General features: G+C 33.4%; 1 long non-coding RNA gene across 3 annotated transcripts; it reads left to right on the forward strand.

Annotated features, from left to right (window-relative positions):
- Positions 1-9,232: 9,232 nt before the first annotated feature.
- On the forward strand, positions 9,233-12,545 carry LOC139895967 (uncharacterized). Of its 3 annotated transcripts, none has more exons than XR_011776087.1 (6): positions 9,233-9,476; positions 9,579-9,686; positions 9,861-9,937; positions 11,337-11,498; positions 11,669-11,770; positions 11,875-12,545. It is a non-coding gene; the product is annotated as an uncharacterized lncRNA (long non-coding RNA). The 3 variants fall into 3 exon arrangements; XR_011776086.1 differs by lacking the exon at positions 11,337-11,498 and having other exon boundaries at positions 11,875-12,105; positions 12,326-12,545; XR_011776085.1 differs by lacking the exon at positions 11,337-11,498.
- The last annotated feature ends 1,060 nt before the right edge of the window (positions 12,546-13,605 follow it).

Consider the following 13,605-nt stretch of genomic DNA (forward strand, 5'->3'; position numbering starts at 1 on the left):
TTGTAATTATTAGTTTTACTATTATTAACATAGGTATCAATTTTAACAATATCGTTATTATTATTAGTATTATCGATATTAAGAAAGTTATTATTAGTAGTAAATCATTATTATAGAAATTATCATTTTTGTTACGGATAAATATTTTGTACATAAAAACACATTTATTATATATACTATAAATATATTGATATTCCAAATAACTATATGAAAAACATATTATCATTATACATATGGCTACATATGACAAAAATTAGGTATATTAATATAATACTAAATATATATAGATACTGATATAATTACAATAATCATTTTTGATATATATATACAAAACAAATATATATAACACATAATTTAAGATATAATAAAAAATATATGATTTTAAATGAAATTTAGTATGAATATTATAATTACAATTACATAAATAACATATATTAATAAATAAAATTACGAGATTTCCAATATACGTTTTAATATATATATGAATGATATAGGTTCGTGAATCCGAGGCCAACCCTGCATTTGTTCAATATTGTCATATATATTTTTACTACAAAATACATTAGGTGAGTTTCATTTGCTCCCTTTTTAATTGCTTTTGCAATATATACCTTTGGGCTGAGAATACATGCGCAACTTTTATAAATGATTTACAAAATAGACACAAGTACGTGAAACTAAATTCTATGGTTGAATTATCGAAATCGAATATGCCCCTTTTTATTAAGTCTGGTAATCTAAGAATTAGGGAACAGACACCCTAATTGACGCGAATCCTAAAGATAGATCTATTGGGCCTAACAAACCCCATCCAAAGTACCGGATGCTTTAGTACTTCGAAATTTATATCATGTCCGAAGGAGGATCCCGGAATGATGGGGATGTTCTTATATGCATTTTGTTAATGTCGGTTACCAGGTGTTCAATCCATATGAATGGTATTTTTTTTGTCTCTATGCATGGGACGTATGTTTATAAGAAATGGAAATATGAAATCTTGTGGTCTATTAAAATTATGAAATGATTATTTATGTTAAACTGATGAACTCACCAACCTTTTGATTGACACTTTGAAGCATGTTTATTCTCAGGTACGAAAGAAATCTTCTGCTGTGCATTTGCTCATTTTATAAATATTACTTGGAGTCATTCATGGCATATTTCAAAAGACGTTGCATTCGAGTCGTCGAGTTCATCAAGATTATTATTAAGTCAATTATAGTTGGATATATTATGAAATGGTATGCATGTCGCCAACTTTCATTGTAAAGAAAGATTATCTTTTAAAATCAAATGCAATGTTTGTAAAATGTATCATATAGAGGTTAAGTACCTCACGATGTAATTAACTGTTGTGAATCGTTTATAATCAATATGGACTTCGTCCGGATGGATTAGGACGGGTCTCTACATTATCAACATAGCTGGTGTTAATTTCGAGATTGACTTGATACCCATCAAATTAGGAAGTTTTGACGTGATTGTCGGTATGGACTGGTTGACCAAGGTAAGGGCTGACATTATCTGTAGAGATAAAGCTCTTCGTATACCACACGGAGATGGTGAGCCACTGATTATTTACAGAGAGAGATGTAACTCGAAGCTAAACCTCATTAGTTGCATGAAAGCACAAAAGATCATGAAGAAAGGACGTCATGCTATTTTAGCACATGTGAGAACATTAGAAACCGAGGTGAAGAGCGTGGATGATGTACGAATTGTGAACGAATATCCCGATGTCTTCCCAGAAGAATTGCCTGGATTACCGCCATCGAGAGCAGTGGAGTTTCAGATCGATTTAGTGCCAGGAGCTGCACCGGTAGCTCACGCACCTTATCGACTCGCACCTTCCGAAATGCAAGAGTTGCAGAGCCAACTACAAGAACTGATAGACCGTGAATTTATCCAACCAAGTTCTTTACCTTGGGGCGCTCCAGTTTTGTTTGTGAAGAAGAAGGACGGATCTTTCTGCATGTGTATCGACTACCGCGAACTCAACAAATTGACGATCAAGAATCGGTATCTCCTTCCCAGAATTGACAATCTTTTCGATCAGCTGCAAGGATCAAGCATTTACTCTAAGATCAATTTGCAATCCGGTTATCACTAGTTGAGGGGGAAGGAGAATGATGTGATGAAAACTACGTTCAGAACCCGTTATGGTTACTATGAGTTTCTCGTGATGCCATTCAGTTTAACCAACGCACCTGCCGTATTTATGGATCTCATGAATCGTGTATGCAAACCATACCTGAATAAGTTCGTTATCGTCTTCATAGATGATATCCTCATCTACTCCAAAAGCAAAGAAGAACATGAGCAACATCTTCGACTAGTGCTTGAACTCTTGAGACAAGAGCAACTTTATGCCAAATTCTCCAAGTGCGAGTTTTGGTTGAAGGAAGTCCAATTCCTGGGTCATATTGTGAGCGATCAAGGTATCAAAGTTGATCCCACAAAGATCGAAGCTTTCAGCAAGTGGGAAACCCCCACTACTCCGACTCATATCCGCCAATTTTTAGGTCTCGCCGGTTACTACCAAAGATTTATTGAAGGTTTCTCTCTGATTGCACGTCCTTTGACCGTGCTGACTCACAAAGGGAAGAAGTTCGTTTGGGAAACCGAACAAGAATCAGCATTTCAAACCATGAAGCAGAAATTAACTACCGCACCTATCCTATCCCTTCCTGAAGGCAGTGACGACTTCGTTGTGTATTGCGATGCCTCGAAAAATGGTTTTAGTTGCGTATTGATGCAAAGAACGAAGGTCATTGCTTATGCTTCTCGTCAACTGAAGATTCACAAGTGAAACTACACTACTCACGATCTCGAACTTGGAGCCGTTGTTTTTACGCTCAAATTATGGAGACACTATCTTTATGGAACTAAAAGTACTATCTTCACCAACCACAAAAGCCTCCAACACATATTCGATCAGAAAGAACTGAACATGAGACAGCGACGATGGATCGAGACGCTGAACGACTATGATTGTGAACTTCGTTACCATCCTGGAAAGGCCAATGTTGTAGCTGACGCTTTGAACCGAAAGGAGAGGATGACACCTCTTCGTGTCCGCGCCTTGAACATCACCATCCATTCAAATCTCAATAGCCAAATCCGAGTAGCCCAAGATGAGGCTCTCAAAGAGGAGAATATTTCTCATGAACACTTGAACATTCTCGTCTCTCGATTCGAGGTTAAGGAGACTGGACTCCGATACTTCGCTGGAAGAATTTGGGTGCCTAGATATGGGGATTTGCAAAGCGTCATTCTAAGCGAAGCCCACAAGTCAAGATATTCGATTCATTCAGGAGCCGGTAAAATGTACCACGATCTCAAGGAACAGTATTGGTGGCCAAATCTTAAGAAGGATGTTGCAACTTATGTTGGGAAGTGTTTGACTTGCTCGAAAGTTAAGGCCAAACATCAGAGGCCCTCTGGGTTACTTCAGCAACCGAAAATCCTTCAATGGAAGTGGGAAAGGATAACAATGGACTTCATTACGAAACTACCAAAGACGGTGGGCGGATAAGATACCATCTGGGTTATCGTTGACCGTCTTACCAAATCTGCACACTTCTTTGCCATGATGGAAATGGATACGATGGAGAGACTCGCTCAACTATACATAAAAGAGGTTGTAACTCATCATGGTGTGCCCTTATCGATCATCTCAGATCGCGATACCCGTTTTGCTTCCAGATTTTGGCGTTCTTTGCAAGAAGCCTTAGGGACTCGTCTCGACATGAGTACTGCGTATCACCCACAGACCAACGGACAAAGCAAACGCACGATTCAGACCTTGGAGGACATGTTGCGTGCTTGTGTCATTGATTTCAGAAAGGCTTGGGAAAGCATTTGCCGCTAGCCGAATTCTCTTACAACAACAGTTATCATTCGAGTATTAACGCCGCACCTTTCGAGGCATTGTATGGCCCCAAATGTCGTTCTCCTATTTGTTGGGCCGAAGTAGGCGAAAATCAAATCACCGGACCCGAGTTAGTCCATGAAACAACCGAAAAGATTGTCTAAATTCAAGCGAGACTCAAGACGGCCCATGATCGCCAAAAGAGTTATGCCGACCTTAAACGTAAAGACTTCGAATTCAACGTGGGTGACCGTGTAATGTTGAAGGTCGCACCTTGGAAAGGGGTGATTCGTTTTGAAAAACGTGGGAAGCTCAACCCGCGATACATTGGTCCTTTCAAAATCTTGAAGCGTGTTGGACCCGTTGCTTACCGTTTGGATCTTCCGACTCAATTGAGCTCAGTTCATCCTACCTTCCACGTATCAAATTTGAAGAAATGTCTTGCTGAACCAGAACTTGTCATACCACTGGAGGAACTTACGATTGATGACAAACTCCACTTCGTGGAAGAACCTGTCGAAATTATGGACCGTAAGGTCAAAACTTTGAAACGCAACAAGATTACGATCGTCCGAGTCCGATGGAATGCCAAACGAGGACCTGAGTTTACCTGGGAACGAGAGGATCAAATGATGCAGAAGTATCCTCACCTTTTCCCAACTCCTCCATCTACCTCAGATTAAAATTTCGGGACGAAATTTTCTTTAACAGGTGGGTAATGTAACGACCCTAGATTTTTCGAATTATATTATTAATATTTATTATTAATACTTGCGTTTTAATAAATGTATTCTTATACATTTTCCTTGTCACCGTAAACGACTTTCCATTGTCCCGACTCGTCTTTTCGACACGTGCTTTTCACGAATAATATTTTGAATATTATTTATGTTCATAATTAATTATTATTAATTATTCCTAATTAACGAATGTAAGTAGTTAATTACTTGGGATTTTTACTAATTTGTTGCATACTTATACATGGGCTTATATTAGTGGACTTGGACTATCAAGGCCCACCCTACATTACTTAATGGACTAACTAGTGAGCCCATTATTATGCTAGTGATTTATTAAGGATAAACAAGATTAATTAGTTAAGTGTTGGAGACAAAGATGTCTCAAGCATGCATGCACCTCTTTCCCATGTATTTGACTTATACACTTTCCTAGCAAACACCACCCTCCCACACATGAAAGATGAAACTTGACTAACCCCTTTTGGAGGCCTAAGGCCGACGGTTTGGGCATGGGGGGAGTGAGATCCATTTTTTTTTGTTACATATATGCTAGTTTGAAACCCCATTTCACACACATCTTAGTTACACCACTTTTACTCCAAACTTTTCTCTCTAAATTGTAAGTAAAAACTTTATTTTTCTTTCTTCTTCCTTCCTTTAAAAATCGACTAGTAAGCATCATCATCATACTTGATTGTTGTTTGTTGTTAAAGATCAAACTTTCTAGTTTGTATCTTCATGTAATCTTTCTTCTTCCATCCTTTGTTTGATGAGGAATCAAGAACAAGGATCTAAGCTTGTTAGCTTATGGTTCTACACTTGAAATATTATAAAGATCTAAAGTTCATAAGCTTTAAGATCTTACTTGTGTTCATGTTTTAGAAACTTAAGGTTTATTTTCTTAAGATCCAAGCTTTGACTTGAATCTCCTTAAGTATGAAACAAACATGAACTTGTTACTTGTAACTTTAATTTTTTTTATTATTTTTTTTTTATCTTTTTCTAAATTCATGATTGTATAATTTTGGTCAAGTATTACTAGTTAAACTTGATCTCATTTTTCTTGAAACTAAAGTTTAAACTTTGTAAGTTCAAGAACATGGAAGTTAAACTTTCTAGTTATAACTTTATACACTTATGTTGGATCTAAGTTTCAATTGCTTATGGTCTTCCAATTTTGTCTAAAACAAAAGCTTATAAGCTTATATACATTCTACAAGATTTAAAATCTAAGTTTCATAACTTACGGTTTTATTAAAGTGAAGATCCAAGTTCTATAACTTAGGGTTTAACTTAAGAACACTAGATCTAGAATTTTTATTCTAGGATCTTCACGATCTAACTAAGATCTAAGTTCTACAACTTAAGATCTTATTTATTTAGTTTACATTCAAGTTTATAGCTTAATATTACTATTAGAACTCATGTATGTGTAGGATCTAAGATCTTGATGTAACTTTGGTTCATCAACCTTCTTACAACCCTTAAATGAGTTGTGCTATTTATCTTAGACATACACTAGTGTCATGATGGTCAAAACTTGGTTAAGGTGATGCAAACACATCAACGAGTTGTACACTTGAAGCTACAAGCATCAAGGATGAGAACCGTGATGAACATCAAGCACCAAGAACCCACCGGAGCAATTTGCTTACTGTTTTTGAGGTCTGATCAGTCACCTGAGCTACTGGAAAAGTTGATTTCCAGATTTTTCGGTTCGAGTAGATGACTTTTCGTTTAAGACTCGTCTTAATCCGATTTACGGTTTAGGATTTATAGCCTTCCGAAAGTCACTACACCTTTGTAACATTGTGCTGAAATTTCTGACCTACTCGCACTTAAACCGTCTCCCCGGTCAAACTAAGACGAGTTTGGTTCTGGAAATTGGTCAGCAACTAGGGGACTCACATACGGAGCCATAGCCACTGACTATGCATCTTTTCAATTTGTATAGAGGTCGTAGCAGCTGAACGAAGTCAGCCTTTATTTCGATCTCTATTCTTGATTGAAAACTCACTTTACTTTTTACTTATGTTGTTGAATGATGATGATACTTAAGACCTAATTTACATACTTTTAAACCTCTGGGAACGATTTACTGACTTAGTAACTTTTGACTTAGGTTGAGGACCTTTCGGACCAACTACTTGCTTACTTATCTCGTACCGACTTTACTACTCGTCACTGTGAGTTATAGCATCCCTTTTTACTTTAACAAATTTGAGAACTGAGAATACATGCGCTTTTTACGTTTTACATACTAGGCACGAGTACTTAAACTTTATATATGTGTGGGTTATATAACGGCATAAACTTTCCCCTTAGCTCGGTAACGTTTAGTCATTGGTTTTTGAACCGGTGAACACGAATCCATAGGGTTTGACATCCCCACTCGGGCTAGTTGCGCTAGCATTTAACGGGTGTTTAATACTTCGTAAACTTACGCACTCGCCAAGTGTACTTTTAGGGGGTGATATTACGTTAAGTTAGTTACCAAGTGCCCACGGTTGAGCATATACTTTTCATATTGTTTTGAAACACTGAAATCGTGTGGCCTACCTTACATTACTGTTATATTTAAACTATAGCTCACCAACATTCGTGTTGACGTTTTTAAGCATGTTTTCTCAGGTGCTTAGAGGTTTGATGCTTCCGCTAGTAGTCTTGCTGTGTAGACTCCCGCTGCTTTTGTTAGAGATGTCTCTGCATGAAACGTTTACCTTGCATTCACAAACTATGTTACTTTTGAACAATGAATTTGTAATGACCTTTGGGTCTCGTACTTATGTTAATTGCTTCTATTCGTAGAAGCCTACTATCGTTTGTAAAACTTTTGATGTTGGTTATGACGTCACCCTTTCTTATGAATGCAAACTTATTTTAAAACAACATATAGTGTTTGACCTTGTGATGATTCTGTTGTTGATGATCCGTACACGTTAATTTTGTACGGGGCGTCACAACCACCATCTTCCAATTTTTCATCATAATTACTATTTTCTTGTCATAAACGCTTACATTACAACTTTTTTTTTATTATTTTTATTGAGACATGTATTTAGCAATACATATGCAACGTAGTTAATCTATAAAGAAAACCTATATTTGAATTAGAATAATAGTAATAATAATAATAATGATAATAATAATAATAATAAATAATTAAGTTTGTTTAAGAATTGAATATTTATATTGTTAACAAATGGCTCTTGAAATTTTTAAAAATTAAAATATAATTATTACATGAAGATTGTACAATATACTTCAATTTTTGTACATGTGTCAATGAAGTGTTTTGTAAAAGATTTTAAAACAAAGATTGTACATATGGTCATTAAAGTGTTTTATTATAAGGTTATATACAATGTTTCAAATATTGTACATAGGGTATTGATGTATCTACCATAGTTTTAATACGTTCACCATAATTGTACATTAATATATTGTATTGTACAACATGTTAATGCATAATCTATGATGGATGTGGTAAAAGTAGTGGTGAATATATCATCACCCTTATACATATGGTAATGAGAGTGCTCTATTATAAGGGTGTAAAAATAATTTTTTCAAATATTGTACATATGGTCATGGAAGTGTTTACTATAAGGTTGTACATAATGCTTTCAATATTGTATATTTGTTTAATATGTTTTAATTTTTATTAAATATAAATAATTAAAATAATGACATCATCATGGATGTTTTAGAATTTTTTTTTTTTTTTGAATTTTTTTTCTAAGCTTGAAAAATGTTTTTTAATGACATCGTATAAGTAGTTTTTATTGGGTAATGATATATTCACCATCGAAATTTATTTCATCCACCAAAAATATGCATTATTTAGTTATACAGTATAACATGATAGAAGTTGTGATGTGGTTCAGCAGTTGGTGGCTTGCCTCCTTTAGGGGAGGTAAGAAGTTCGACCCCCGTTGGCTACATATTAACCCACAATTTTATCCTTGCCATTACATGCCCCGTATGAGATTGGTGCAGGTTTTCTACTGAGCACGCAGTTGAGAGCGAGTATAACTGTGTAAGAGATGAACACGTGGGTAGTTAAGTCCCCTGGATAATCCTAACAGCCGTAAAAAAACAGTATACCTTGATAATGCATAGATTCGATGGTGGAAAATCAATTTCCTTTTTTATTAGATAGGAATAGAGAAATCATCTATTGACTTTTAGTTGTACAAATTAATAAAAATTTGAATTTAAGTTGTATAAAGGATTGATAACACTACTTACGATTGTACGGAGTACAAAAGAAAAGAAATTAAAGAAAAGAAATTTATATGAATATCTATTCTAATCTTATATTAGATTATAACAATGATGTCATTAATAAGTTTTTTCCAAACTTAAAAAAAATAAAAAAAAAAAAATTAGAAAAAATGAGAGCTCATGTAGTGTTGTCATAATTTAGATTTATTTATTTATAATTAAATATAATGAGTAGTAATTAGTAAAGGAAAAAGTAGATCAGTTATTAAAAAAATATCTAAATTTTTTTATTAAATTTTAAATTTTAAAATTTAAAATTTTGACTATGCACAATTATCAAAGCACGCCTCTTTTGTTAATTGATTATCTTTAATAATCTTCTTTCTCATCAAAAGCACGTCTCTTCACTCTAATTCTTTCTCAGAAACTTAATTTGTAGAAGGTACCCATCTTCTTCTTCATCTCCTACCTGCAGTCCATGCTTCTACCGCCTTCACCGCTGCTGCTACCACCGACGACGTTCATCATCGCTGCTGCTGATGAACGAAACAACTTCAAACCCTAAAATGGCAGCCGCCTCTTTAATCCCTATCTCTATTCAAGACGAATCCTCAGCACCTTCTTCTTCATCCTTTCAGGTTAGGGTTTCTTTTCTTCAAATAATTTAGGGTTTATGTTTTACTCCATGATGTGTTACTCCATTATTTCTCCATTATGTATTATTATTATTTTTTTTACAGAGGCAAGTTATTGGCTGCTAGGACTTTTTTCTAAGATATAATCAAGTCAAATTCAGAAAGAAGATATGATAGAGAAATTGTTGCTGATGTTATTATATTGTCTATTAGGTATTCCGAGGCAAATCAATATACTTATCATCCTACTTATGGTTATTGTTTCTATTTTTTTCTTTATTTAGTTACCGGAATGTATTCTAAATTTAGTGGTTAGTAAAATGGATACAGTCATTGCGAATTTTGGTTGTAGATTTCTAAATATTTGTATATTTTTTCATGAACTAGACATGAAGACAAGGTGTTTGATGAAATGCTCAAGTAATAGATGACCTTGCCCATTGAGGACGAATAGTCACAACTTGGTATGCCATTTACTACTATCTATTTCATTATTCTAATGAATGGTTCATATGATCTTTACTTATTCACGTGATTACTAATGAATGACTAAAAGATCTGGCTGATTACTCAAGGATAGGACTTGTGGTATGGTCACATTTTTGCATTTTGTAAAATTTGTATCCTTATTTATTATAATATTGCCAAGAAGAGATGATCTTAATAAGTGAATGTGAACTGGTACGCTAACAACATGACCTACATTGAGTAGGTTCTTTAGGTTAGTGAGACTATTATGTTCTATGTTACGAGTAAATGTCTATTTCAATGTGTTTGTCGAGTTATTAATGCGTATTGAACGTAGAAATGAAATGTTTGCCCATCATTTTTTAATTGAAAACTTTAAAAGACTCTAAAGTTTATGAAATGTGATTTTATATATAAGTTCTAATGTAAACTAATTCATCATCTTATATGATGCACTGGTTTTAAAAGGTGTAACTTTGACTTTGATATAGTAATTATGTAGTTTATATACAAATTTCTTACATGGATATACTTGATTTGGTTTCAAGTCTGGGCTATGACAAGTAGTATTGTATATGTGCAGGTGATGGATTTAGGAAACTAAGGCCCCGTTTGGCTCACGGAATCCAATGGGATTCCTGCGGAATTGGAATGGAATCTAGACACGATGCATGTCTAGATTCCATTCCAATTCTGCCGGAATCCCATTGAATTCCATGAGCCAAACAGGGCTTAAGTATCAAAATGTTTAGGAAAGGAAGTGGTTAGTGAACTTATAAATGTTTCTTTTTTTTTTTTTCAAAACATTTGATGGTTTATTTAAATATCGTTGAATTGCAGATGTGTTGATGTATGTTGTTATTCCAAAAATAACAACATATGTTTGTTTTTTGTCTATTGATTTGCTAATCAAATTTGATATTCCAAAAATAGTGACTGTTGTTATGCAATCGTTATGGAACGATATGTTTGTTTTTTGTCTATTGATTTGTTATATACTGTTGTTGTTAGTGATATTATAAAACACATTAAGGTAACTGTGACATATAAACAACCTTTTGAAGATTCTGAGGGTGATTTCATTTGAATTGCTAAATGGCCTCAATTAATCAACTTCGTATTGTTTACTTTAAATTGGCCCAGTTGCATTTTTATATATTAGTTCAAATGTGGTCAAGTTACTTGATAGATTAGTGTTGTAGTATGAATTCATGTGATTTACATCTTTAAATGATTAATGTACTCTCACCCATTTGAACTACAAAGTAATATGTTTTACTAGACTTTGTTTAGCTTATCTGAAGAATGTAATTTCATTGACTTTTGACTGTGGTTTACTTATATTAGCTTTAATTAAGTTGTGCTAATAAGATTTTAAGTGTTTTGTTATTTCAGAGAGGTCCGATGAGTGTAGCATCCTGAAATGGACCATCTAAGTCTTTGACGGAGAAGAACATCTACCCACTGACCATTAACAAACATTGAGCTGCTTTGACCCATTTGTAGTATTAACTGAAGGTGCCAAATTTAACCCAATTATCTTCAAGTGGGTCAATTGTGAGTGAAATTCGTTTAACTATAATAGTTGACCATATATATTTGTCTTAACAAGTGCGTGATTCAATAGTGTTATCTTGAACTTCTTCAACTGTTAAGATGAATTGATCTTAAAAGCTACCTCATTATCCATAAGGACATGAATGCATTTTTCTATTAAAATGTGGCAGGTTGAAGCCATTCTCAGTGTATAATACCATCTACCCTTCTTCAGATAGCTATGACAGATGCTATATTTAAAGTGAATCGGAAGCAAATACCGGGATCATGAGGTACAATGTTATGTCACAATTTTACTCTTTTACCTTTTTGTGATGAACTTTTGATTGTGTTGCTTACTATTTTGAAATGTATATTTGGCGTTTGATTTTGTTAGAAGAAAACAAACATGACATGGGTTATGGAGCAAAATAATGCCGAGGAAAGAGCATTCAAGTGTCAATAGTCCGTTATATATTTCTTGAACTGATAAATGCTGCAACATGGGGTTACAGGTTTCATTTCATTTACATAAATGGAGTGATGGGTCTGCAGTGGGTTCAATTTGAATGAAACCTTTCAAGCAGTATACTGTGTATTATATTCTGTAATTGTCCAAGCTATTGTGGTTAGTTACATGCCGGATTTTTATTAAATTTTGTTTACTCTTACTGAAATTGCAACATAGTGTATTTTTTTAGTCTCTTATACTGGTATGTCTAATGTCTAATTCTATTCAGTTAGTTTTATAGATATCATACAAGACCTTGATATGATTTAAAGACTTGAGCATTGTTTGCCTTTCTTTAATTGTAACTGACTTGGAGAATGATGTGTCTCATGTGCAGATGTTGTACGAAGAAATGATGGAGCTCCTTGATCAGATTTGTGGACATTTGTTCTCACACTTTGTTAGCTTCATTGTTGTAACATCAAATCTTATGCATAATAACTCCATGATTAATATTTTTATATGTTTTTCTTAAAAAAAACCCGTGAATTCACGGTCCTTCAACTAGTAGATACATGAAAACGGATATAAATAAAATAGATACGGAGTAGATGATTTCAAATTAAATGAACATGAATATTTAATAAAAATAGAAAAATATTATTTTAATATGAATGTTTTCATGACATCATTCATTCTGATTGTAGTTGTAAGTTGTAAGTGTGGACCACATGCTAAATTCATTTTATTTCCATGTGCATTGTAAACGTTTATCTTGTACGTAGTATGTATATACGTTGTAGTGGTGGGACCACTGCTAAAGTTAGACCACATGCTAAGATGGGGATGTATGTATTTGTATTTGTATGTGGCCATGTGGGTAATAACAAGAATAATAAAATAATATATATATATATATATATATATATATATATATATATATATATATATATATAATGTTATTTAATTATCTATTGTATTAAAATAATTTAAAGTTGGAGATGAGAAAAATTAAAATAGACACTATTAAAATAAATGACAGTTGATATTGATGTGAGGGTGATGTCAAAAAATGATGTTCAGTTAAAAATGATTAATAGAGAATTGTTATAAAATATCTAGATTGTGTTATAAAATATCTAGATTGGATGTTAATTTTATTATTATTATATTTCTTGCATAGTAATATTTTATACTATAAATAGACATGTATGGTAACCATTTAAGGCGTACCATTTCTCTTGAAATATCAATATCAATATTTCTTCTCTCCTTCTTCTCTTTTTTTCTCTCTTTGTTCTTATAACCATTAAAGGTAGTTATAAGCCTACTGAATTATAACACGTTATCAGCACGAAAAGCTTAGTGTAATTAAAAGATATCTTAAACGATCACGAATCACTAATCAAGGTATGAAATTATTAATAATTTTCAGACTCGAATATATCAAATTTTGGACTACTAACATTTATATTTATGTTATTTAAGTTATATATGGTCGGTTATACCACCTGAATTATATTTCTGTAATCTAACTTTTACTAACTTCACTAACATTTAAATTTATGTTATTTAAGTTATATATGGTCGGTTATACCACCTGAATTATATTTCTGTAATCTAACTTTTACTAACTTCACTAACATTTATATTTATGTTATTTAAGTTATATATGGT

Source organism: Rutidosis leptorrhynchoides, chromosome 3, assembly GCF_046630445.1.
Source record: "Rutidosis leptorrhynchoides isolate AG116_Rl617_1_P2 chromosome 3, CSIRO_AGI_Rlap_v1, whole genome shotgun sequence".
Taxonomy (NCBI): domain Eukaryota; kingdom Viridiplantae; phylum Streptophyta; class Magnoliopsida; order Asterales; family Asteraceae; genus Rutidosis; species Rutidosis leptorrhynchoides.